Genomic DNA, 26,826 nt, shown 5'->3' on the forward strand with positions numbered 1-26,826 from the left:
TTGGGAGGCCGAGGCGGGCAGATCACGAGGTCAGGAGATTGAGACCATCCTGGTTAACACGGTGAAACCCCATCTCTGCTAAAAATACAAAAAAAATTAGCTGGACATGGTGGCATGCACTTGTAATCCTAGCTACTTGGGAGGCTGAGGCAGGAGTGCTCAGGATCTGAACTGGAGTGAAAGCAGGAGAATCGCTTGAACCCAGGAGGCAGAGGTTGCAGTGAGTCGAGATCGCGCCACTGCACTCCAGCCTGGGCGACAGAGCAAGACTCTGCCTCAAAAATAAAATAAAATAAAATAAAAAAGGTTTAAAGTCTAAAAGAAGTTGAGAATTTGAAGCAGGTAAAGGAGGATTTTGTAAGTCAATACAAGGTATTTTAATTTTATTTCTGGCACAATGAGATGCCTTTGAATGAATGTTACCCTCTTTCACTAGACTTTCTTGTCTAAACGGGTAGCTTCTGAGGTAGAGAAGAAGTTAAAGATCCTAAGAAAAACTAATTTTACCTTGACTTTATTAGTTAATATTTCATATGAATAAAAGAGGGTGAGAAAAACCCCAAACTCTTTCAGTAGCTTCATTTATATCTGAAAGGTGTGTTTTTTGACACTTCAGTCAATCAGTGGGCGCCATTAATCTACATATTATGTTACCAGAAGCTGTGTTTCTTTTTGACTTTCCTTTTGGTTCTTCTCAGTAAATCAATTCATGTCATTTTCATTTGAAATCCAGTGACATTTAACTGTACAGGCACTTATAGGTACCCTCCTATGACTTGAAGCTTAATTTAATTGCATTACTTGTCAGCAGCACCTTAAGGAAAAAGAGCTAGGACTTCCAGGGCCCTCAATATCTCCAAATTACACGTGGAAAATGACTTGATACAGGTCTGTAGGTCTCTATGGAGGGAGCTTCTGAAATAGTTGACTTTGGTGAATGATGTTGGCAATTTGGCTCCTAACATTTTCCAATGTTGTATTTTACTGCAAACGGAACGTTTGAGCAAGTATTTGTAAGATGTCATCAATTTCACTTAGAATTTGGCTTTTGAAAAGGCTGCACTTGGAAACTTTTGGGAGCATTTCCTGCAATTATGGTTTAAGACAGTTGGTTTGTTTTATGAAAGGTTGAATAATGTCAATCACATTGCTCTGTTGATCTACCTGAAAGCACTTTGTCATGCAGCAATATTCCAATAAAAGCATAAAATCTAAAAGCCCAAAGGTCTCTCAAAGGCCATCAGTCTACTGAGGCCCAGACTTTAATACTTTTTATGTCCTTAATGTGAGCATACAAGTGGCTCAATATGGTGCTTTCAACTTTTCTTTTGTCAGATATTTGCATTTTAAAACAAAAGTAAATAAAAGAAAAAATGTTTTAATTGTAAAATTATAAGAATTAATCACAAATTGAAGATTTTTGCTTTAAATTCAAGTAATTAATAGGACAATCCCGCTATAATGCCCTACTCTTCTCATGTAGCTATAGTAGAAATTTAAGCAGGGACAATGTCTAGGAACTGCTAATCTAATATAAGCTTGCCTTAAAGGACTAACCACACGTGCAGCCTATGCTTGAGCTACTCCAGTGGCAGGAACATCACCACCTTATAAGGAAGCCCATCCCATGTTCATAGAGCATTATTTTGAGGGAGTACTTCGTTACATTGATTGAGAGTTATTCATAGCCTCCAAATAGAATATCACACATGCACACACACACACACACACACACACAAACACAACAAATATGCAAATTAATAAAACTTTGTAGATTCTCACACTTGACATTTCTTATACCCACCTTTCTCTCTCCAACTCCAGATCTTCTGCCTTTGTTTAGATCCTCGTAACCTCCAAGTTTCCCAATTTCTCTCTGGTTTCCAGTTGTTCTTCTCTGATTCATATGCATACTGCCTCTGGGATAACTTTTGTAGACCCCCAACTTATCACATCACTTCTTAATAGCCCTCAGTGATGTTCCTTTACCTTTCCAAAAATCTCCCCAAAAAGAAAAAATAATAATTCTTGATCTGGCTGTTATATGCAGGTTCATTTCTTGGCATTTTTTCTTCTTTCCTGCCACACATTTCCCTTAAGTTCCAGCCTTAAAGCATTTGCAGTTCTCCTAAAGCACAATGAATGTTTGTCAGATTCAAACTGAGGTCTATGAAATTCCAGACTTGCTGTTCTTGGTTCGACTCCATGCTGTTTTCTTGGATCAAGCATATACCCTTTCTAAATATACAGTAATCTTTTACAAAAATATAAGTGTGTCTGGCAAATGATGAAAAGTTACTAAAACATTGCTAAGTCATAGTATATGCAGAACCCGCTGAAATTTATATTCAATAAATATTTGCTTGTTCAATAAATAAATGGATTGAATTGGACAGTATTAAAGTGTTAGCACCTATGTACAAATTATTTCATTTAGTATCATTCTTTCTGGAGAAGGGAACTGCTTAAGGTTGAGGCCTTGGGCTATTATAAAGGAATAAAAAAAAGACACAGAAAGGAAGGATGGGCCTCTTCAAAGAAACTTTGTTCCAATAATCATAATTTTAGCATTCTTTAACCATAGAAGTAAAAGAAACACAACTGATAGTATGAGCAGTGAAAAATCCCTGTGGCCTTTTTAATGTAACCCCTAAAACAAGAAAAATAACAAAAAAATTGTGGAAACATTCATAAGAATTAAAGTAAGAAATTGAAATTCGATGTGGCATAATTGTTATCCTAGTGAAAATGCGAATTTCCATAAGTATTCTTAAAATTTCACTAGAAATCCTTTTCAAAATTGTCAATTGAAGGTTGTGGCAAAAATGTCAAACACTCGTGTAACAGTCACCCTGTGTTCACTCTGTGCGATGAGACCACAAATCTGGGACATACCTCACAGTCTTAGCCATGAGCATATTTATTTTATCTCTTATTGCCCCCATAAAATTAACAGAGTTTTTGATGGATTAAGAAGATTTGTGTAGTCAATCAAAGGATTCCTAAGCCCCTTCCATTTTGAAAGTATTTGTTTATACATACTTATTTTCATTTTCTGAGGCATTGTTTTATTCAGGTGATAAAGGTGTTTCCATTTTCAGTGTCAATACCATACATGATTTTTTCACAAATCTACAGCATCCCCTAGAAAGTCATTTTTGTCCTTAAGAATGTGTATATTAGAGACCTGGACATTTAAAAAATGCAAATTGTTTAACATTATTTGAATCATGAGCGACTAAATCAGCTGGAGGCCTGGAACCACAGATGTGCTAAATGAATCTTCAATGTGAGGAGAACTCAATTTTGAAATCTATGCCTTCATCTTCTGAAAGCACAATAGTAATGCGGTGGGGGAAACAAGGCTATCATTTTTTGAATCTGCACTGCATGGCTGATGCTAAAATAAAGTGACATTCTTTAGGAATTGTTTAGTATCAAGTGCTGATTTAGCTGGATAAAATGCAGCTGTCTTACCAAATTACACAACTGGATTCACACCATCTCCTAATTCCTGGTGGAGTTTTAAAGATACTTTTACGGGCAATTTTATTCCCAGTGCAAAGATTCCTAATTTAGACAGTACAAAAATACCACCACATAGTATCTACACACAAATACCTTCTCCCTTAGAAACATTTAATAAAGGAGATTGTGTTTTTAAAGTGATTGGGTCACCATTTAGAAAGGATGCATAAAAGATAGTTGAAGGCCATTGAGAAGTGGTTGCCAAATTGTCATACCGTTGTTTCTTTCAGCTTTCTTCTTATTGCTTTAAGTCACTCCTCAAACTTGTCACGTTGCCTCATGTGGTCTGAAAAAGAGAGAATTATCTGTCAACATGCTCCCCTTCACCAATGCCCTTCCTCCCCAAGCTTCTTTAGTGATTGATACTGTCCTAGGAAGGTATCAATGGGTAACCCTCCATATCTCTGGGTTTCCCATCTGTGGATTCAACCAATTGCAGATCAAAAACCTTCCAGAGAGCCTGGTGCAGTGCTCACACCTGTCCAAGCTCTTCTGGAGACTGAGGTAAGAGAATCACTTGAGCCCAGGAGTTCCAGGCTGTAGTGAGCCAGGATTGTACCACTGCATTCTAGCCTGGGCAACAGAGCTAGACTCTGCCTCTTAAGAAATAAAAAATTCACAAAGTTTCAAAAAGCAAACCTTGAATTTGCCAAGTGCTAAGTACTACATTGAATCCTGAAGAATGAAGTGATGTGTAGGCATTGTATTAGGATTGTATTGGGTAAGTAATCTAGATATGATTTAAAATATATGTGAGGCTGTCCACAGATTACATGCAAATACTATACTCTTTTATATAAGGGATTGAGCATCCTCAGATTTTGCAGTCTGATGGGGTCCTGGAATCAATTCCCCACAGATACAGAGGAATGACTGTATTTCCAAAGCTGTACTCTTTGGATCTCTACATGGCATCTAATAGTTGATCCCCTCAACCATAGCTGAGTTTGTAAGTTAGTTAAGCTTTAACTCCGTTAATCTTCGGGTAACAAATTAATTTTTCTTAGAATGCATTTTGTTCTTTGTCCTCTGGCTGCCATATGGGCAGTTCTGCAATCATCAACTACATTCACATTCATGAAGCCTTGAACACATTAGCGTTTCTGATATGGTTTGGATCTGTGTCCCCACCGAGTCTCATGTCAAATTGTAATCCCTAATGTTGGAGGTGGGGCCAGGAGGGACATGACTGGATCATGTAGGCAGATTTCTCACGAATGGTTTAGCACCATCCCCTTTGGTACTCTCCTCATGTTAGTGAATTCTTGTTAAATCTTGTTTAAAAGTCAGTAGCACCTCCCCTTTCTCTCTGTCTTGCTCCTGCTCCCACCATGTTCGCGCACTGCCTTCCACCATGAATTTAAGCTCCCTGAGGCCTCCCCAGAAGCATATGCTCCCATGCTTCCTGTAGAGCAGAACCATGAGCCAATTCAACCTCTTTTCTTAACAATAACCCAGTGTCAAGTATTTGGTATAGCCATGTAAGAACAGCCTAATACAGTTTCTATTTGTGAAGTCCTCTTGGTCTGGCGCCACATTGAGGTAGCTACTGTCTCCTCTGCCTTCCACTCCCAGCTCTTTACACTTCTGTAAAATTCTGACCATATTACTCACCACTGATTGTAATTAGCATAGCTACTATCTATCCACGTTCCTCCCCCAATCAAGTGGACAGTTCATTCATCTAGTCAATCAAAATTTATTAAGAGGTCAAACCAGGCACTGTGTTAAGCAACATGGGTCCCAATACATGTCAAAATAACTAGTTCTTCATGTAATTGGCTATTCAAGTATTTTTCCCGTTCATGTTAGCTATTTTAAGAACTATTTTTGTATTTAAACTATGAATCTTTTTCTATATATTACAAATAGTTTTTTCAATGTTGTGGTTTCTTGTCATTGTACATATGGAACAGATTTTCCTTTTAATGTTTGTTCATTTAAACTTTTCTCTTCTTTCCTTTTTCACAAGCTAACTGGTATTAGAGAGGAGATAGAATGGGTAAGAAGAAAGATGAGTGGCAGAGTCCACAGAGGAACCCGATAGTGGTCTCTCTAAAATAGTAAAGAGAAATGTGTACACTCTCTTTGGCACACATCTGTGAGCCATTCCTGAGACAGCATCGACAGGTGCTATCAGGAAAGTGAAGGTAACAGAGGAGTTAGTGATGACTTCCATAATACTTGGCACATAACTGGAGATTATTATACATATGTTGAAATAAGTGACTGATTAGATGGTCACTAATGTGGACAATTTTCTTTCCAGCAAACACCAGTAATCACTGAGGACCTTTGTTATTCATAAGGGAGAGAGGTTGTAGTTGATTGCAATGATCACTCTGATTCTCCACTTGATTTCCTTTTACATAACTTTGCAGTAACCTCCTGATATGGGGTCTGGCTCTGTGTCCCCACCCAAATCTCATCTTGAATTGTAATCCAAATTGTAATCCCCATGTGTTGGGGGAGGGACCTCACGGGAGGTGATTGGATCATGGGGGCATTTTCCCCCATGCTGTTTTCAAAATAGTGAATGAGTTACCAGGAGATCTGCTGATTTTGCAAGGCAGTTTTCCCTGCTCTTAGTAAACTCCCACTGAGTATTGAATTTTAAAGTCAAAGTAGTTTCAAAAAAGTAAGTTGTTTTAATGAAATTAATTCACATGTCATTATGTGTGACTATACAGGCAAGCTTGATATGATTATCCCAGAGGATATTCTGGTCCCTGTGTAATACTATTGGAAGTGAAAAGAGAATATTTATTTCCAGGATTTATAGCACAGAATAAAGACACAAACTTTAAGTATGTATTGTGCTTCAATAGAGTTGCCTACAGCCTGTAAAATCCAATTAATAAACACAATAGACACATTCACTTTTTTATTTTTAAGCAAAGTTACTGAATTTGTTCTATTTGCTATTTTGTATTTCTGATTACAAGATGCTGTCCCCTGCTGTTTGCTAAAGATTACACCGGCTATAGTCATGAACATACAGTGAAATAAGATAACAGTTTTGTTTAATGACTCACGTCTACAAATCAGAGAAGAACAAAAGAGAAATTTGCATGTCCATGGAACAAATCTAGCATGCTAGCACTGTGCCTCCTCTTCTCCCAAGCCATGTCATTTCAATAAGCGTTTTGTCCTCTCCATGCTTTTGGTAACTAGATGGGCTAATGGGGAGGGTGATGGTGTAATATTATTTCTTCTAAAAGAGCTTTTATAAAAATTTTTACTTGAACACATACTCTGTCATTGTTAATAGTACCTGGCAACCTCTACTGCATAAATATCTATAATTATGGTTTTTTCAGCAACAATTTGGTTTGCATGCATACTTTCATGACAGTTAGCTTGTTTATTACTTATTCCAATCCTCTTTGAGTAAGGTCATTCAGTGACAAATGTGGTATTGCCATCCTCTGAAAGGGTTACAAATTCATACCTGGATTTCAGGGCAGAAAATGACAGCCTGCATACTGATAACTGACATACAGGTGTTCCCCATGTTACCAAAACCTAGATGTTATCGCAAAACTGGAAGAACTGGCATTGAGTAGATCTGGGTTCAAATTTTGGCTGTGTCATTTTCCAAGTTTGTGACTTTAAGCTTCATTTTTTCCATCTTCAAAATCTCTCAGGGTGTTGTTTTGAGTATTAAATAAGGTGATATATATATGAGAAGTGTAACAGAAACCACGCCGTATGGATTGTCAATAATGACTGGTTCAATCTAAATCTACAAATGAAAGCCACGTGACAAATTCAGGGTCATATCGTGTGAATGAGTCGATGATGTAAGTAAAGATACTGTAGCTGCTGAAGGGGAAGGTTAACAGGAGAGGGAAGCTGTTCTGTTTTTCCTTTTGGCCAAATAGCACTTATCTGTCCTTGCTGCTTTGCCTAATAGATTAATTCATTCTGATAGTATTAAAGATTCTGGTAGATAGCTAATAATTAGCTCTGAAAAAAACAAATCATTGGCTTTCCTTTGCTGTCAAAATCCCTAAAAAGAAAATTTTCATTTCAAATGGCTTCTAGCTTACTTCAGAATCGGAGGATAGACTCCTTTGAAGCTATCTAGTACCGCTAGTGAATGTACTTTTTAATCGTTTATTAGTGGATAAACTATAAATGGCATATAAGGGTAAAAGCTTCAAAACACAAATTAAAGTCAACTGCTCACTAGTGTTTTGAATCAATCAATACGGCATTCATTTAAAAATAGAAGCAACACCACTAACCCTCAAAAAATTCACATTTTGATGTAATTCATAACATCAAAGCTCTCTAAAAAGATGGAGAAATTACAATAAATCACAATCCATGTGCAAGGAAAAGTCTTTCCCCTTGCATGTACTGACATCTGAGATGCACGTTACAGTGTGCTCTTAGTACGCAAAGAACATTACAGATGTAATTTTTTTTTAACTCTAAGCAAGGAAATACCATGTACTATAATGGGAACAGAAAAGAAGAAAATAGCATTTTGTATAAACTTGGATATGCCTCTGATGTTCTCTTAATAAATCTTTTCTCATTTCTGTTTGAGGCTACCTTCCATTATAATTTACTCACTTTCTTTAAAACTGTTTTTAAACCAAGTACATATTCTGTTCTCTCAAAAATAAAGAAAACCAGCACAAAGATCATTACTTAGGGCACACAAAACAGAGGAACATTTATTTAATCTATTCCATATATATACAGTATTGTTTAAATTATCATTCCTAATTTCATTTATTCATATCTCAATGTTACCTACATAAATGACAAAAAGTGAATGTCCATAGGTTACTGAAGGGGCCTTATGAAAATTATACATTGGAGAAAGAAACCAATATAAATATATATTAATAGCATTATTTTGTTGGCCCAGTCCTTCTAAGGAGACCCAGTGAATTCGAAATGTGCCAACTATTTCTCTAATACGAGTTGATGGAAAAGTCCACATCCTCGAGCAGGGGATGTTGGAATTGAGTTGTCAAGCTGTCCTGGATGTCTTGTACAAACTGAACAGGCCAATTTACTGCAACACTGCATAGGCTGAAGGCTACTATCTTGCCTTTACAGTTGCTTCCTCCTGGTGAGATTATCCTGCCCGACCACAGCCTCCCTCTCCAGTAGCTTTTAAGTTACTCTGGATTCTTTCTGATGAGCCTGAGCCTATTCTTTTTTTTTTTTTTTTTTTTTTTTTTTTTTTTTTATTATTTATTTGAGACAGAGTCTTGCTCTTGACGCCCAGGCTGGAGTGCAATGGCCCGATCTCGGCTCACTGCAACCTCTGCCTCCCGGGTTCAAGCAACAATTCTGCCTCAGTCTCCCGAGTAGCTGGGATTGCAGATGCGCGCCATCACTCCTGGCTAATTTTTGTATTTTTAGTAGAGACGGGGTTTCACAATGTTGGGCAGGTTGGTCTCGATCTCCTGACCTCGTGATCCTCCCGCCTCGGCCTCCCAAAGTGCTGTGATTACAGGCGTGCGCCACCGCGCCCAGCTAAGCAATAGTACTGTGTTAATCCACAGCTTGGGACCGGTGTGCTTGACTAGGAGAGGCTCTTACCCTGCAACCTGAAAGCAGCAGCTTTGTGTGTTTGGTGATAATTTTGAATCTTAGTGGTGATTTGATTTTAATGTCTTCCTCTTTGTAGCTCAAAACTCCTGGATTTCTGGATGAAAACAGGCAAGCTTTTCGAAAAAACTAACTTCTCCCACACAGCCTGAATTTCTTTTGCCTATTACTAACCTCCCAGCGCGGGGGTTGCTTTTAGACTCAGCTGTTCCGGCTCTGCCCTCCAGGTGGCAGCAGTGCCACATCTCAGAAGCTCCAATCCCCTCTTCCCTGACTTCAAGTGTTAATGCAATTGACCAATCAGTGCTAAGATGATGGGAGGTAATTGGGTAATTGTATTTTACTGATCACAAGCGGAGAAAGGGAAAGGAAAAGGGGAAAGAAAGAGGGGCAGAGGAGGGAAAGCGACTGCAGTCCGAAAGGAGCTTTTGGAAGCTAGGACCCTAAGCGTCAGGACGTGGCATTGGTCGAGAGAAAGCCTAGGCTGGCAAGAGCTGCCGCCGGCGCTGGGAGAGCATTTATTTGGGAGAAAAAGAGAGGCGAGAGCAGAGGGAGGGGGAGGAAGAGAGTTCAAACCGAAGTGGATGGAAGGGGACTGGGGTTTCTGCCGCGCAGGGAGCCGTGAGCCAGGGCGATGGCGCTAAGGACGGCGCGGAGCAGCTGCGCTCCCGAAAACGCGTCTCCTCGCAGAGGACTAGCAGGCGTCGGGAAGGTCTGCGCCAACGGGAACCAACTTGTGGCTCCAAAATGTACCCAACGCAGCTGGAAATGAGATCAAAGCTGCAGTTGCATTTGAGAAGGATGAGAAGAACCAGCGATTAGGAATTTTTTTTTTTCTTACCCGTGTTGTTCCTTTTTCTTTTTTTCTTCTTTTTCTTTTCTTTTCTTTTTTCGTGTTTGCTTTTTTAATTTGCCTACCACCCCGTCTGTCCCCTCACTTCATCCTCCCCATTTGAAATAAAAGCCCCAGTCTCAACTTACATCACCGCCGCGCCCCCGGAGCCACTGCCGGCTGATGGAGGAGAAGGGGACCCGGGGGCTGGCAGGGGCCACCGGCGAGGGACCGCATCCCGCGTCTCCCCCGTGATCCCGGCCCCGACCGCGGAGTTCTGCAACACCTGGAGGATCTGGACCGGGTGCTGGGGGTGGGGGTGGGGACAGAGGAAGGAAAAGGCACCCCGAGCCTTATTAAAAAAAAAAAAAAAAGTAGCGGGGGGAGGAATGGGTTTCTTCTTGACAGCTGACGGAGCCTTGAAATTTTCCTCCACTACCTCCGCCCCCGCCCCCGCCCCCGCCCCCCGCACTCCATTTAACGTGAGATTATGAAATTGCAGAGGCGGTGGAGGGAAGGAGACAGGATATAACCGGAGTTTGGAGGGGAGAGGGGAAGGTGGCTGACCGGGTGGCTGAAATCAAAAATTCAATTGCGCACTGGGTTGTGATGAGAAATCTAATCAGATCTTTGGCGAAGGGGCCGGCCAGAAGGATGGCGAGTGGGGGGGAAGTTGCTCCCCAAATTCTTCGAAGTCCCCGGGAGGCTGGGGAGAGGAATTGACGATGTAAAAGGAGACTTTTTTTTTTTTTTTTTTTTTTTTTTTTTTTTTTTTTTGGTGGTGGTGGTGGCTGTTGGGTGCCTTGCAAAAATGAAGGATGCGGGACACAGCTCTCTCCTTGAACCGAACGCAATGGATAAACTGATTGTGCAAGAAAGAAGGAAGAACGAAGCTTTTTCTTGTGAGCCCTGGATCTTAACACAAATGTGTATATGTGCACACAGGGAGCATTCAAGAATGAAATAAACCAGGGTTAGACCCGCGGGGATTGGTGTGTTCTGACATAAATAAATAATCTTAAAGCAGCTGTTCCCCTCCCCCCCAAAAAAGGATGATTGGAAATGGAGAACCGAGGATTCACAAAGAAAAAAGTATGTTCATTTTTCTCTATAAAGGAGAAAGTGAGCCAAGGAGATAATTTTGGAATGAAAAGTTTGGGGCATTTTTAGCAAAGTAAAGAACTGGTGTGGTGGTGTTTTCTTTTCTTTTTGAATTTCCCACAAGAGGAGAGGAAATTAATAATACATCTGCAAAGAAATTTCAGAGAAGAAAAGTTGACCGCGGCAGAATGAGGCATTGATTGGGGGAGAGAAACCAGCAGAGCACAGTTGGATTTGTGCCTATGTTGACTAAAATTGACGGATAATTGCAGTTGGATTTTTCTTCATCAACTTCCTTTTTTAAATTTTTATTCTTTTTGGTATCAAGATCATGCGTTTTCTCTTGTTCTTAACTGCCTGGATTTCCATCTGGATGTTGCTGTGATCAGTCTGAAATACAGTGAGTGACCTTTATTTTCTTATTTATTGGTGAAGAAAATGTCAGTTAATTTGGTGTTCTTGGTCTCTTTATCCTCTCTCTCCCTTTGGTGTTTTTTTAAAGAACTGGCTATTGGGGGCCAGAAAATAAGGGAATGGGTGGCCCACGTATTTGCTTCATCAGTCTCTGCTCTCTGATAAGACAGTTTGCTATAAGGATGCAGGTTGACTGCATCCTGGGCAGACGCCTTTGCAAATGTTCACCAGGGAAAAAAAAAAAAAAAAAAAATCTCCCCAAGAAAGCCGCTGCAGTGTCGGGTGCCAGTGCTGTGTGACTGACACTCTAGAATGCATTTAAGTTGCTTGTCAGCCACGGAGTTAGATGCACAAATGTTTGGCTATTGGAAATCGAAGGGACTCAATTTAAATTTCATTATCCGACCTGACATTGCAGATCAACAGAATGTATTAACACAAAAATATGACAATAAACCAAGCAGATGAAGGGTGGCTTCTTGCTGGTGTATGGGTGGAGGGAGAAAGGGTGGGTTTTGAGGGGAGGAAACTGGTGGAGAGAAGTGGCTGTACTTTCCACAATCACTCTTGCATACACATGCCCAGATGTGCTCTTCACATTACCCGGGTTCATGCCAGTGCTAAAAATGAAACAAGGAGGACCTACTTCTCTCCAACTCCACCCCCTTCTCACTGAGGACTTCTCTGGATTACAGAGAGACTGTGCATGGACTGTAGAGCAGTGACTTGGGTTTTGCCAGAAACCTTTCCAATATCACCAGTTCACAGCTCCTCAGAGAAAGGAAGAAATCTAGTGTCCTGTGGTAACTTAGAAAAGGCAGCTGAAGAAGAGGTCTATGTTGAGCATTCATGCTTCTCATATGCCAGCTTTGTCTTGGAAAAAGAGGCCAATATAAAAAAATAAAGCAGAAGGTGGAAAATGCTTAGAAAGTCTGAGCTGAGCGCCTGTAGGATCACCTTCCCTCCTCTCCCATTGCTGCCAAAGTCATGGAGCTGGCCTTTTTTACAGAACTTTCCCCCTTCACTCTTCTCTATTCCTCTCTGGGGCCTTCTATCAGAATCATAGACTCATGTAACTTTTGAGCCAGAAGAGTCTCCAGAGATCTCATGTCAATAAAAAAAGGAAACTGAGGCCTAGAGAAGCTATAACTCTTTCATTAATGGCCAAACAGCATGAGACAGGTGACTCACACAAGCCTCAGAACGCCAGGCAAAAAAAAAAAAAAAAAGTCAATTTGGGATCCAAACTGGACAGCTACACATAGCCTGGCTACTCCTGTATTTTGAATGCTGTTTTATGAGTAAGGGTCAAAGGAAGGCACATTGGTCCTGAGAGCTTGAAATAAAACTTCTGCCAGTTTAGACTTCAAGGGTTACAAACTCCAACATTCATTGTCTCTCTTCCCTTCCTCCCTTCTTCCCTCTCTCCCTCTTCCTTTCTTCTTTTCCTTTCTATAGCATAGTTTAGATAACCCTGGCTTGAATACCATTTAAAAAAAAATAAGATCCACTACTCTGACATATCCCAAAGGAGATGAAAGGCAGCATTCTCCTGGGTCCTTTCTTAGTGTTTAATCCTGTGAGTGGTGGTCCTCAGAGAGTCATTAAAGAACTGTAGGGTTAGATTTATATTAGAGAGGTGATAATAGAAACCAGAAACACGCAGCTGAAAGCTTCTGAGCCTGTTCTTACACTCACATCATCTATTCTTATCCTTTTCATTACTCCTTAACTAAACTAGCCTACAGCTGAGCACTTCTCTAATTTATTTTTCTGGGCACATGTTTCCTGTTGGAACACAGATCAGGCAATAAATTTACCAACCTATAAAAATAATTGTGCAAGATGGTTTTATTTCCTGAAATCCCCATAGACTTGTGCATATATTTTCATAGTTCTCTGCACTTTTTTTGTATTTGTTTGCTTGTTTGCTTTGTTTTACATTACCACAGTGAAGTCACCATTTGTAGACATGGAATGACTCAAGTTATATTAAGTTCCTGCTCATCTGGAACTTAGCACAATGGCAAAAAAAAAAGTAAGAAGAAAAACATGTACTTTGATGCTTTTTCACTTTATAGTTCAGTTCCTGGCTTCACATGGGAACCCCAGCCTTGAAATTAGGTTGGGTCTGCTAATTGGAGGAGATTTTATTTTCTTTATGTAAATATATATATATAAATATATAGAAATATATAGATAAATATATATAAATATACATATATATTTATCTTTCGTTGACATCAAAATTTCTTAAGTGCTGCTCTAATTAGGTCTGAAAGCACATTCCTCTCCTTGATAGTGTCACCTCCTCCCTGTACCCTCCACACTTAATGTACACATGCAATTGTCCTAAGAGAGAGAAAGGGAGAGAAGTGAAGAGAGAATCTGTTCAAAATTTTGGTCTGAAATGTGTCCTCCCATCCCCCTCCACTTAAACATCTTCAAATCTGGAGTTAATGAGGCATCTAAGGTGTCATCATCTTTCATACTGGTAAATCATTTCAGAACTCTACTGTTAGGAACCTATGGCCCACCTGGGGGTTAACACCTTTGGTTTAGTAGTCAGAGTTGGCCCTGCATTTTGGTTAAGTACTGATTTGTTTTAAACTAATTTGTTCAGAAGCACTGCATTTGTTCATGTACTGTTCAAAGAATGAGGGCCATGACAGAGCTGGAAACTTACTTCATCAGTGGGTGTCAGGACCCAAGTTAGTGCCCACTGAAAGACATTTGTGAGTAAGCAGTTGTCTACCAGAATCTGCCGAGGACCCTATGCCCAGAAAGCTACTGGGTTTTACGAGTTTTAAAGTTCCCTTTTCAAATATCTTCTTCCTCAAATGTAATAGCTGTGCCCTTTGAACAATACTTTTAATTTCCCTGGCTCTCAATTGTCTAGTCTGTGAGGTGGGAATTATAATATGTAATTCGTTGAATTGTTTTATGACTTAAAAGGAGTGTTGTGCAAAGATGCAAGCATAATAGGCCCTCTAAGGATGGCTGTTTGTTATGGTTATTCTCGGATTAACGTGGATTAATTTCCTGACAGTGAATAACAGTCTGGCTAAGCACTTTAACAGTTTGAGCACCTATACTTGAAAAATAGGGATTGTGCAACTCATGTTACAGTAGTTGCCAGGATCCTCATTTGAGGTCTTATCAGGACAGATTGGCTCAATATATTATTTTAGATGTAAAGTGCTGCCTCATACTAGAAACTGTACATTATGACTTTCTCCTAAAAGTATAGAAAAATAAATCTCAGCAAAAACAGTACTTAAATGAAATTTTACAGGGAAATAATGCAATTAATGTGCTGTGTATGTTTTTGGTCTAAAAGTTGAATAAGAGATTTCTGGTATTTTAAGTGTGTCATTTTAGCCACATATTACATAGTCTGGACCTGGATGTACAAAATAAAGGCAAATGTCTATGTAGTTATATGATTTAAATTATATGGTATAAAATTCCATTATTAATATTAAGGCCTCCAAAACCACAATTTGGATTCACAGTTCTAGTCAAAATGAGTGCTGTGTTCATTAAACAAAGTATTTACTTTGTGATGGGCTAAAGACTCGTTAGAATATATAGAATGAGGAAGATTTAATGCAGACACACACGTCATTGTTTACATGTGCACATCTTCCCACACCAGTGGTTTTCTGAGGCAGGCAGTCATGGTCATTGCTCATAATTTCATTCTCTACAGTAGCAGCCCTGTTTTCAGTCCATTTCCTTAATATTCTTCCAGGGACTTGGTTTCCCCTTAAGAGAAAAGGAGTCCTACTGTAGTAATTGTTATTCTTAATGTTTCATCTGTGGATGATAATAGTACAGTTAGGCTTGGGAGATACCCATTGGGTTCTTATGTTTCTTTTCAATGAAAACAGTTTGAAATCTGTGTGAATATTGGAAACGCATTTGAAAGTTGACCATTTTCACTGACCTTAAGAAAAGATGGAAATTCTCTATGAAAGTTCTTACCATTTGATAAATTTTGCTTTTTTGCATGCTTCCTAACGATGAGGTAGAAATTAGGTAAAACTTGGACTCTAGCATCTTAAGTAAATTCAAATACTCAGCTTCCCACTGAGCCACGTGTGTTACATGCATCATTTAACCTCTCTGAGCCTGTTTGCTTATCTGTAAAATAGAGGTAATAACAACTGCCTGGAACTGTCTGCCGTGAGGATGAGATCAGATTGCATATGCCATGCACAGCAAGCATTCAATAAATGCACCTTTAAATGGATCATCTCTGATTTTAGTTTGGATTTGCAGAAAAAGAGATATGGACTCTGTTGGAGAAAAGCTGTCACTGTAAGTTCACATTGGCGTAGATTAAGAAATAGAAGTATATAGACAGGATTAAGGTTGGAGTAACACATAAATAGATATGACCATTTTTGGTAAGGTCCTACCGTTTTAAAAACATATTTAGAAGTGCCTTAGTGAACACCATTTCCTCAGTAAATATTGAAATATACTTTGTGAATTGTGGAAAATATACTCTGTGTCCATATAAACTTCGGTTAGAATGTCAAGTACTTTATAATACAGGCATAAAAACGTTAATGATCTGTAAATGGTATCACAGAAGATCCCCTAAGAAGGTCAAGAATCAGTTACATCTTTCATTTCTTCAAAATAATTTTTGTGGAGAAATGTTAATTTGACCATTGAAATTTAATTAGGCTGGTCTTGTGCCAGAGACACTGCGCTTATAATATTTTCTGAATGCAAGGGTTTTGTTATGTCCTCAGCCCCTCAGAAGAACAGCTGGCAAAGAGTATGCATGCAGTAAATACTGCTCAAATGAACTTAGTTTAAGAAACACCTCCTCTAAATAATTCAAATGCATGCACATACAAGAATGTATGCAAACACACGCAGGCACGCACATACATACTGGAAGCCTGGTTTTGGGGAATTTATGGAAGCTTAACAACAAAAGCTAATGAGTATATTGACTGAATACACACACACACACACACACACACACACACACACACACACACACAGTAACATTAAGTTGCTTATGCTGGAAAACCTGAGGTCTGAAAGTCACGTGATGCAGTGTGTATTTCTTATTCTTGGTGTTATGATTAATGAACTGTGACATTTTGTACAAGTCAACTTACCTCTCTAGGTTCTATATTCTCTTCTGTTAGATGAAGTAAAAACTAAGGTTACTTCCAGCATTAAGATTTTAGGATCCCGAGTTCATAATTGACTACCTTGGAATTTAGTATTCTTAAAATTGAAAATATATAATTATTGATCTTAGGAAACTAGTTATTAAAATGTGAAGAAGAATCCCATAGTATTCTGTGAGAAGGGCAGAATTGTGTTAAAATGGCAGATATGTGGGTAAAAAGGTGAAGGAAATGCTCAGTCTGTAGAGGAAATACTTCGAGATTTAGAATAGACAAAACTTGGATTTCAACTTTGTTTTATCACCTGTTAGCTGGAGCCCCTAAATTTGTCAATTAACCTTGGTAATCCTCGGTTTCCTCAACTGTAAAACTGACTTTATTTTTTGCAGTCATTTTGGGAGCAATAAAATGTCTTAAGTATTTGGCACATGACTGGCACTCAATAATTGCTAGCCCACTTTCTTTTCTTTGAAATCTTTGGTTATTTCAAACAGAAATGGGAAGATTTAACATTTAAGATTCTGTGAGTGTTTTGCTTTACTTTTATGGAGTATATAAATAAAGATTTCCTGCCAACTTTGCTATCCGAGTTGGTGATACTATTTTTGATCATGGTTTTCAATGTCAATCAAATTCATAATGAAGTCTAAAAATCATGAAAAACTGATGTAAAGTTAATATACTTGTCTTTCAACTTTGCCACAGGCTTATTAGAGCTTTCTGCACTTAGGAAAGCTTTCAACACTTCTGGGATTTACAAGTATCTAGTAGTCTCTTCTTACCTGCAGTTTCACTTTTGGTGGTGTCAGTTACCTGTGGTCAACCGAGCAGAAATTTTAAGAGAAAGAGACTACAGTCACATAATTCTATTACAGTATGTTGTTATAATTGTTGTTAATTTTTACTGTGCCTAATGCATAAATTAAACTTTGTCATAGATACGCCTTTACAGGAAAAATTACAGTTTATGTAGGGTTTGGTACTATCTGGTTTCAGGCATCCACTGGGGATCACGAAATGTATCTCCTCCACCAACAAGGGGTACCAGTGTAATTTAATAAAAACATTAGTAACCACCATTTCTTGAGCATTTGATATGCACCAGGCACCGTACTGAAAATATAACATGTATTTTTTTTTCCTTAATCCTCACTTAGAAACACAAAGAGGCTAGGTCATTTGTCTAAGGTTATATAGCAACTAAATGGTGAGGCTGGAAATAGGAACTGCATATCTCCTGACTTTAGAACCCAAAATCGGAATCAGTAAAGTCAAACTTGTTGACTTGGTAACAAATAAACATAGCAGTTCACTATTATGTAACCTAGTACTCAGTCTGAATGTTTTCACTGGGCTTGGGATGTCTGCAGTTTCCCTTCCCCCTATTTCCTGAAATGAAAGTTCTCCAGCTGCTTAGGTCACATATATTTGTCAGTCCTCAGTCATTTCCAAGTATGCCCTTAAGTATAGAAGTAACTTCTAAGAAAGACTTAGGCAAAATTGTCCCAACTCACTGAACATATCTAATGGACAGAAAGATTTTGCAAAATGTTATAAGGCATCTAGAAATTCATAATTATATGAGAAATATGGTCAATGCTAATAGTGAGGTTAGAGTTTAGATATGATATGCTATAAACCAGATGAGGTCCTAATTGTGAGGACCCAACACCTGATGTTAGTCCTTCTTGTATTTGATCTCTCCGTAACACAATCCCATCACCTGCCTCTGCTTTCCTGAAACTCTTCCAAGGGTTTGAGATACTCCTCATTGATCACTTTATTGAGATCACTTTATCCTCCTTCTATTTTCCTAATCTTCTCCTTAAATAATGAGGGCTTCCCCTTTGAGTCATTCTACTCCCAGTCTCTCTGCATTCCTGAAAGACATAAGTTGGGGGTTTTTTGAGAGATGAATCTCAAATCCTGGCTAACCTGTGTATGCTGAAGACTCATAAGCGTCCATTGCCAGCAAGATCCCACTTAATTACCTGAGTCTCCTACAAGCCTTGCAAACTTAATACTCCATCTGTAACTGGTTATTTTTTTCTCCAGAGACCTAGATATGCACCAGGCACTGTACTGAAAACACAGCATTTTTTTAACTCTTTAATCCTCACTTAAAAACAGAAACAAAAACTTGGATATTTACAGTTTTAAATGATATCAATATCTCTTTAACTTGCCTCCTGTCTAACCAGTCATCAAATCCAATCTACTCACTCTCTTAAAGTTAGCTTTGGTCTGTCTTGCTATGGCCTTGGTCCAGATTCTAGTACTTCTGTCTTCGATTGTCTCTAACTAGTCTTTCTGATAATGCCAACTTTTCCTCAGATAGTCCATTACTCGTTCTTCCTCTAGATGTATCATCCTAACAAGTAATGCTGAACATCCTCTTTATATTCTCGAAATATGTTTTTAGAATAAAATCCAGACTCTTCTCAACAGCACAGTCCAGCCAGCCTATTCACGCCCTCTCCCATCTGCCTGCCATGCTAAATGTTTTAGTCCTCTGGGGACAAGCCAGGTTAGTTTGAACTCAAACTTGGTGAGAGCTAATCCATTTGCCTAGGATATGATCTTCATATCTCAAGTCTCAGAGCAAGTTACTTCCTTTGGGAAGATGTTTCCCGGCTCCCCTAAGCCCACTGATCTCCGTGTCCTCTGTACACAAACATTTTGTTCATATATTTATGATAGCTCTTACTATTGTTATATGTATTTGGCAAAAACCCACTAAATTGTGGCTTCTTTTAGAATATGGATCTCATTAACCGGGTGCGGTGGCTCATACCTGTAATCCCAGCACTTTAGGAGGCTGAGGCGGGTGGATCACCTGAGGTTGGGAGTTTGAGACCAGCCTGACAAACATGGAGAAACCTCGTTTCTACTAAAAATACAAAAGGAGCCCGGCGTGGTGGCGCATGCCTGTAATCCCAGCTACTCGGGAGGCTGAGGCAGGAGAATCACCTGAACCCAGGAGGCGGAGGTTGTGGTGAGCCGAAATTGTGCCATTGCACTCCAGTCTGGGCAACAAGAGTGAAACTCTGTCTAAAAAGAAAAGAATATGGAGCTCATCTTGTTCTTCTTGTCATCTTTCACATCTAACTAACATAGTGCATAGAGATTTTCCGTGTATCTGGGAAGAACTAATAAATGAGTGGCCTCATCTAACATGTCTTTAAGGGGAAGAAATTTCTTTAATTCAGTTTATGATATAGGCCATTATTTTCCCAATATTTTTATTGTTAAGATCAAGTTTTATTATTTTTCCTGAAGGGACCCATTTTTCATAACTACTTTGCATAATAAAACATTGCAATTTGTTTTTTTTTATTTTTAGTAATAAACAACATGTACCTGGCAGTCATCATTTTTGAAGTGCACTAGATGAACATTTAAATCAAATGATTTGATATAAATTGAGCCAAAAGCAAAGGTGCTTTAATTGTCTTATGCAAACACGTAAGTATGTGTATGAAATCTAGTTGGCTTTTTGAAATATTGATAATAGCTGTCCTTGAGGATCTTATTTTTAAAAATAGTTCTGTAAATATATTATAGTGCTAATTTTATATTCTAATGTATAGCTCCTCATAGGCTTACTGCAGGTAATGTACAGTCCTCACTGACACTTCACAAAGTCTGCTGTTCGCAAAAATCACACAAAAAAGGTGGTCCTTGGAGTTGTGCATTGCACACGCCTCACAGTTGTATGAAGCAAGCCTTACTACTCATGAATGATTATCAAAAAAGAGAATGTGAATTTTAAATTTGACTAGTGTCCATAAATGGACTAATACAACAAGAGATTAAAAATATCTCCCTAATAAAAGTACCTTCATTAAATATAGAAAATAATGAGCTGCAATCGTTTTTGACAACAGGTGAACACCTGACTTTGTGGAAGGCAGGCATATATACATTCATAGACATCATACTTTGACTCCATGCTCCATAAGGATATTTCCTCCTTTCTCTCCTGAGGAGCAGCAGGAAACACTGGATTACATGAAGGAAAGTGGTAAATGATATGATACTGTTTAATTATGGCTTAATTTTATCTTGCAATTTTGAAGAGAAACGTCTTAAATATGTTGAACTGGAGTATTTGTGTTTTTATATTAATAGTTCTTTTTGAAAGTTTTTCTTCTAGTTTTAGATTATTTCTAGTTCAGAGAGTAATATTATTAATCTCTAATAATAGCAGATGATAAAGCATTAATAGTCATGCTTCATCATGCTTTTGAAATCCAGTGATTTATTTTAATCCTTTCAACAAATTTTAGCCCCAGAACTTCCAAAGGAATTATTTCCTGACCACTATATTCCTTATGATAAAGCATGAGGATTTGGGAAGGTGTGCCAGGGAAGATTTTTTTTTTTCTTTCTTTCTTTCTTTATATTTTTTTTTTTTTTTTTGAGACAGAGTCTGGCTCTATCACCCAGACTGGAGTGCAGTGGTGCAATTTCGGCTCACTGCAACCTCCACCTCCCAGGTTCAAGCGATTCTTCTGCCACAGCCTCCCAAGTAGCTGGGATTACAGGCAAATGCCACCACGCCCAGCTAATTTTTGTATTTTTAGAAGAGACAGAGTTTTACCGTGTTGGCCAGGCTGGTCTCAAACTCCCGTCTTCGGGTGATCCGCCAGCCTCGGCCTCCCAAAGTGCAAAAGATTTATTTAGAAGAGCCAGTGATGAGTTTTGTCTTAGTTCTTGCCAGACTACAAACTGTTGAGACAACACTTGTAGACAACCTCCTAAGACAACTTCTTGGGAGGGGTCCATTTGCTTTAGCTCATCAATTTTGACCAAGTCACGTTGGGGAGGTAGGAGAATTTAGCCATCCAATTATGTGTGTTTATTTCTTGCTAAAGTAGGAGTGTGTGTCTGGGAGTAGGGGTCCACAGATTTTTTAAAAAGCCCTTTTCTGATGATGACTAATACAGTTCCCTAATTATTAAAATAACCTGTTATCGTCGATGTGGTCTTGCCTAGAACAAGTTGACCGATTTATTTGTGATGCTTTGAAAGACATCTTATTGTCAGTGCACCTGAACGTTTTTGTTTGTTATTAATCTAAAGAACTGTAGTACTACAGAATTTATTTTCAGGGCAATAGACATGTTTTCTTTCAACTAATGGTTTGATAATGATGGTGGGAACTTCAATAACTAAGATATGAATGTTCTGAAAAAGGTGCATGACACTTGAAACTGTAGAGATGTGCCTCTCCTGAATGATTTTACAGTTGAACCTGAGCCAGATCTCAGAGTGTGCCGATTTTTACAACCTTAGGGGAAAGAGAGAGACAGATTGAGAAAGTTTTGGGGGAGAGAGCTCATCCTGGCTCTGCTGTTCTGATCTGGGCAGAAAGAATGCCCATAGCTTTAGTTAGCTGATCTCTAGAGAGGCTCACCTCGGCAGAGACCACAGCACGTGTGTGGAAGAATGAATTCCAATACATCATGGGGAGGGATCTAGAGGACTCCGATTTTTCCTAACTGAAAAGGCAAAAAGTCAGAAGCTACCCTAAAAGAGTTAACATCTACACAGTGGTGTTCAGCAAGGCAAGAATGGAACTCTGAAGGCTTTCTCTGTATTGTTTTGAACGTTACCATGGCAATAGTTTCCAGCAGAAGTTACATGTTTTTCAATTCCCCAAAGCAGCAAGCAGCCTTTCCCAATCTTTCTCACCCTCTCTGCATCCGTCCCTATCCGCCTTCATCCTTAGTCTTCCCCATCCCTTTTCTCCTCCCTCTGTCCTTTCTTTTGTTCTCAAGTCCCTCTAGCATTCCCTATTAACAACAAAAAATTCCAACTCCAAGAGGTCGCTTTTAGGCAGAATGCGAGTCAGACATATAGTCTTCTATCCGGGTTTCTGTTTTCCCCCGTCTGTTTATGTATTAAAGACCTAATTAAACGGAAGCTGTGGATGGAAGCAGGGTTGGGGCTTTCCCTTGTTGGTAGGACACAGAACATATTATAATGGTTGGTGTTGTGGCGATATGTTAATTGGATCGCTTCAGGCAAGTGCAGAGCAGCAGTCTCTGACAATTAGAAAGAACAATGACTTTACTATGAGTGAGCCCACTCTCTTAACCAGTGGAAGGATTAGCATGCATTGCAGGTCTCTGGAAGGTTCCTGTAGACCCCGAGAGGGATCTGCAGTTGGAAATGCCTCCTGTCTCTTTACAGCTACGCTGCTGCCTCTCCTTTAGCTTACTTTCCTGCCAAGGGAAGAGGAGTGAGAGGATAGTAAGATCTGATTTACTGGGCTGGTGCGGGACCCTGTCGCAGACCTGAGCCATAGGATATATTGCAGGGATGTTAAGAAGAAATCTTTGCCTGCTTAATGCACGTGGCCAGTGAATTGTGAAATGGGTCTCATTAGAGCCTTTCATATCCCGGCATGTGCCAAAGTGCTTTGCCGGCACAGCGCCATCACTTCAGGTCCAACCCTTCTGCTGTTCACTGCAGCCAAGAAGGGACAGAGACTCTGTCTGTATTAAAGCCTTCAGTCCTATCTCTCTCTGTCTACTGTTCATTGTAAGATTCCTCTGGGCCTTTCAGTCCAGCCAGTGATGAGGCCCAGAGTATCCCCTAGGTGTTTATAGAGAAGAAATATTAAGAATTTTGAGCATCACAGATGGATTTCAGGCAGCCAGTGGGTGCTGGCACCCAGATGTTTCCTCTTTTTCCCAGGGCTGGCACTGAAACTGTATCTAGAATTCCCTGCAAATATGCACAGATACTCACCTGCAAGAAAGGATGAGTAGTTTAGGGCTGAGTAAATCATCAAGGACTTATTTGGTAGATAAAAAGGAACACTTTACTTTTTCTCAGATTCATATACTAAAGATTTTAAAATGAAATTATATCTCCCAAAGCATAATCCCATAAGTAATACTAATAAATGCCATATACTGAGTACTAACTGTATGTCAGGCACTGTGCCTGTCTCTTATTTAGAACACCCCTTGAGTCGACAAGGTTGATGAATGACATAACAGCACAGACATGGAAGCCAGACTAGTAAGAGCTCTGTTACCTCTTAGATCTGTGGTTTCAGGCAATTTATTTATAATTCTAAACCTCAACTTTCTTATGTGTGACATAGGCATGATTACATAGTAATTACATAGTACAAGATTGTAGTGCGTTAGAATTGAAATAATTCACAGAGAACTTTTAGCAGAGTGCTTGGCACATGACAATACTCAAGCTATTACTTGTAAAAAGATAAGATACATTTTCTTACAATATTGTAAAATAATTACTAAGCATGCATCTTCAGAAGAAAGGTGTTAAAAGTAATCATGGGCAGATTGTTTAATAAAAATGGAAATATGGCATAAGAAAATGAGTTTCTGAATTCGGAATAGTGTAATTCCTGATGTTTTCTGTGTAGTGCCGTAGTTTGGAAAGTAGAATTGATGAAATCAATGAAACAGATTTGTTGCATTTATTCTGGGTAGATTATTTTTAACCATCCATATTTGAGTTTTCTTTTGGGACTGATCTCTTGGGCCTGTCTCAGTTGTGATGCCTTGGATTTGAAATAAGAAGGGAAAAATCTAGCGAGGTTAAGCAAAAAAAGAGAATTTGCTGACATGTGTAATTGAAACGTTCTACAGTACATGGAGTTCAGGTGTAGTTTGATCCAGATGTTCTCAATGTCATAGGGACTCCTGCTCTGTTTTCCCTGTATTTCTCTTGGCATAGTCCTCTTCCATGTTCTATTTTAATCAAGACATTGTTCGGCATTCCCTCAAACATCACCACAGAAAGTTCCACAGTTTTGTCCTAGCACTCCCAGTGAGCACCCTGAGATCACAGCTGATTAGATTAGCTTATGTCATATTTCTACTCATAAACCATCATTGACTTTAAGGGAAGGGAGTAGAGGGTCAGTGCATCCCCATATGGAACTCAGGGGCTACTGAGAGGTAACAGAGATTATGTGCTGGAGACAAAAACCACTAATATCTATCATATATCTGGTGTTAGAGAGTGAGAAGGACAAGTTGCTATGTTTCACAATGTCACTTGCTACAAGGGTTAATTTTGTTTGTACTTCTCTGTAATGCCTATATACATTGTATATAGGTATTAAAGTTTTAATAACCAAGGAATTTTGTTCCAGCAAATCATCTGGCTGTAGTGATCAATTTTTCAGTGGAACAACTTCATCTGCATTCATGCTATTTTTGTATTATTCCTCTCATCTCTTAGAAACAGGTCTTTGTTTTTGAGAGAGAATTTACAAGTCCTTTTTTGGAAATGAAGAAGCAAAAGCAAAAACAAAATAATCATCTTCAGTCAATAACACTGGTAGAGGATCTTTAAAAGGCCTTGAACGCCCACACTCCTGATCACTTGCCCCGGCCATAGATGTGCTTCCATCCAGCTTTGATTTAATCTAACTGTCATTGCAAAGGTCTTAGCAGTGACATAGGCCATTCCAGATCTCTCCATTCTGCCTACCCACGGATGGTGATCTAGGCCATATGACACGTCTTTTTCTTCTTCATAGGCAAGGTGACGGAAATACATATCTGGCCTTTGGATACAAATATTTGTTAAGAAGCTCTGTTCAAAGTACATGACTGCTTGCCAAGTTCAAGGACTTATCTCTTTTGAAGTCTTAATACTGTGTGTTCCATATTGGGAACACTGTACTTACTTAATTCTTACTTATGCAGTGACATGCTCAGAATTGAGAATCAAACCAAGTTCATATATTTCTCATAAAAGCTATGGGAGAACAAATGACTGGTGGAGAAGGTTTTTCCTAGAAAGTTAAAGCAGTGAAGGAGACTGCCGCTCTTTTGAGTACCTGTTATATGCAATACAATAATAGTAACATTGGTAAGTTATTTTATATGCTTCATCTCATTGTACCCTTATGACAACTGCAATAATAACAACAACAATGCAAAAAAATCAGTGATAGGTAACATTTATGGAGTGGTTGCTGTGAGTAGGCACCATCTAAAGGTTTTACCTCTGTAAAGACATTGAATCTGCAAGCAAATAAACAGTAAGCATCCTTTTTAAAGGTGAGAAAGGCAAATTCAAATAAGCTCAACGACTTAACCCATGTCACAGAGACAATAAACGGCAGAACTCTACTTGGAACCCTTGGTCAAGCCAGTAGTTTTTCTGCTATGCTGTGTTGCCTCTCACATGGGACTACTTACTACTATTAATTAATAATAATAATAATAATTTGATACTGGATTTCTTTTAATTTAAAGAAGTAACACCGAGAAAGACCTGTAACTCTTTCCCTTAGCCTCACTGCCTTTGTTACTTCCTTCCTCTTTACCCCGCTTCTTATCCTGGGTTGTTCTCAGTTCGATAACCTGTTACAGTATTTTGCCTCTAGTTTGGCCAGGGCAGCTGTCCAGCCACAACTCTGGATATTTGAAAGTAAAACTTTTTCTGCATCATTTATTTAAAATATATCAACCCTTTGAGATCGCCACAAATAAACCACAAGGGTCTTTAAGGAGGCCTTACTCTTTTCTTATGTTGGGAAGAGTGAAGAAACATTTAATATCCCAGTGGTCCCTGGCAACTGAACTTGCAAAGTCTGTGCAGATATCAGTTGGCAGGCCTCATTCCTTGAGATGTGGTGATACTAAGAGTCACAAACTTAGCTGCATAAGGCTGTACCACATATTTCCTGTCTCAGTGGTACCCATCAGAAGACATCCTCCTCTATATATAGAACAAGGAAATTGGACTTTTTCCTCCATAACTCTTAACGCTCTTTACCTTTTCCTACCTGGATGGTACGTGGGAGAGGCAGGAAGAGCTATAATGATATAGCTCTGGGATACCGTCATTGCCGCCTTTCCCATGAAGGTACTAAGCAAAATTGCCATTTTCAGCTTCTCCGGGCATTGGTCCAGATGGGAGGCAATGCCCGCAATCAGTTTCCTTACTCCTTCAGCATATCACCCTTTATTGTGCTTATGACACAGACACTGCAGCAGCAGGGAAGACAGGCACAGCACAGCGTGATTGCAGAATCTATGGACACAAACACTTGTTCGCTTGCATACACACACACACACACACACACACACACACTTGATTCCCACCAGTTTATCTCAGCGTCCTGAATTCCCACATGACTTCTCCTGAAGGGCATTCTAGAGATGTGTGCTACTTATCTTTCTCTGTTATTCAAGGTACAAAGAGAAA

General features: G+C 39.1%; 1 protein-coding gene across 4 annotated transcripts in view; it reads left to right on the forward strand.

Annotated features, from left to right (window-relative positions):
* Positions 1-26,826, forward strand: part of LRRC4C (leucine rich repeat containing 4C) — a 1,423,056-nt gene that overhangs the window by 1,226,665 nt on the left and 169,565 nt on the right. Inside the window, exon 1 of one of the 4 annotated variants that reach the window (XM_011973447.1) lies at positions 10,863-11,438. The exons of 2 other annotated variants lie outside the window; for them this stretch is intronic. The gene's annotated coding sequence lies outside the window, so the exon portion shown is untranslated. Of the gene's footprint in view, positions 1-10,862; positions 11,439-26,826 lie in introns of those variants that run through there. One more of the 4 variants, XM_011973446.1, reaches the window with a different exon arrangement.

This window comes from Mandrillus leucophaeus, unplaced genomic scaffold (assembly GCF_000951045.1).
Source record: "Mandrillus leucophaeus isolate KB7577 unplaced genomic scaffold, Mleu.le_1.0 Scaffold138, whole genome shotgun sequence".
Taxonomy (NCBI): domain Eukaryota; kingdom Metazoa; phylum Chordata; class Mammalia; order Primates; family Cercopithecidae; genus Mandrillus; species Mandrillus leucophaeus.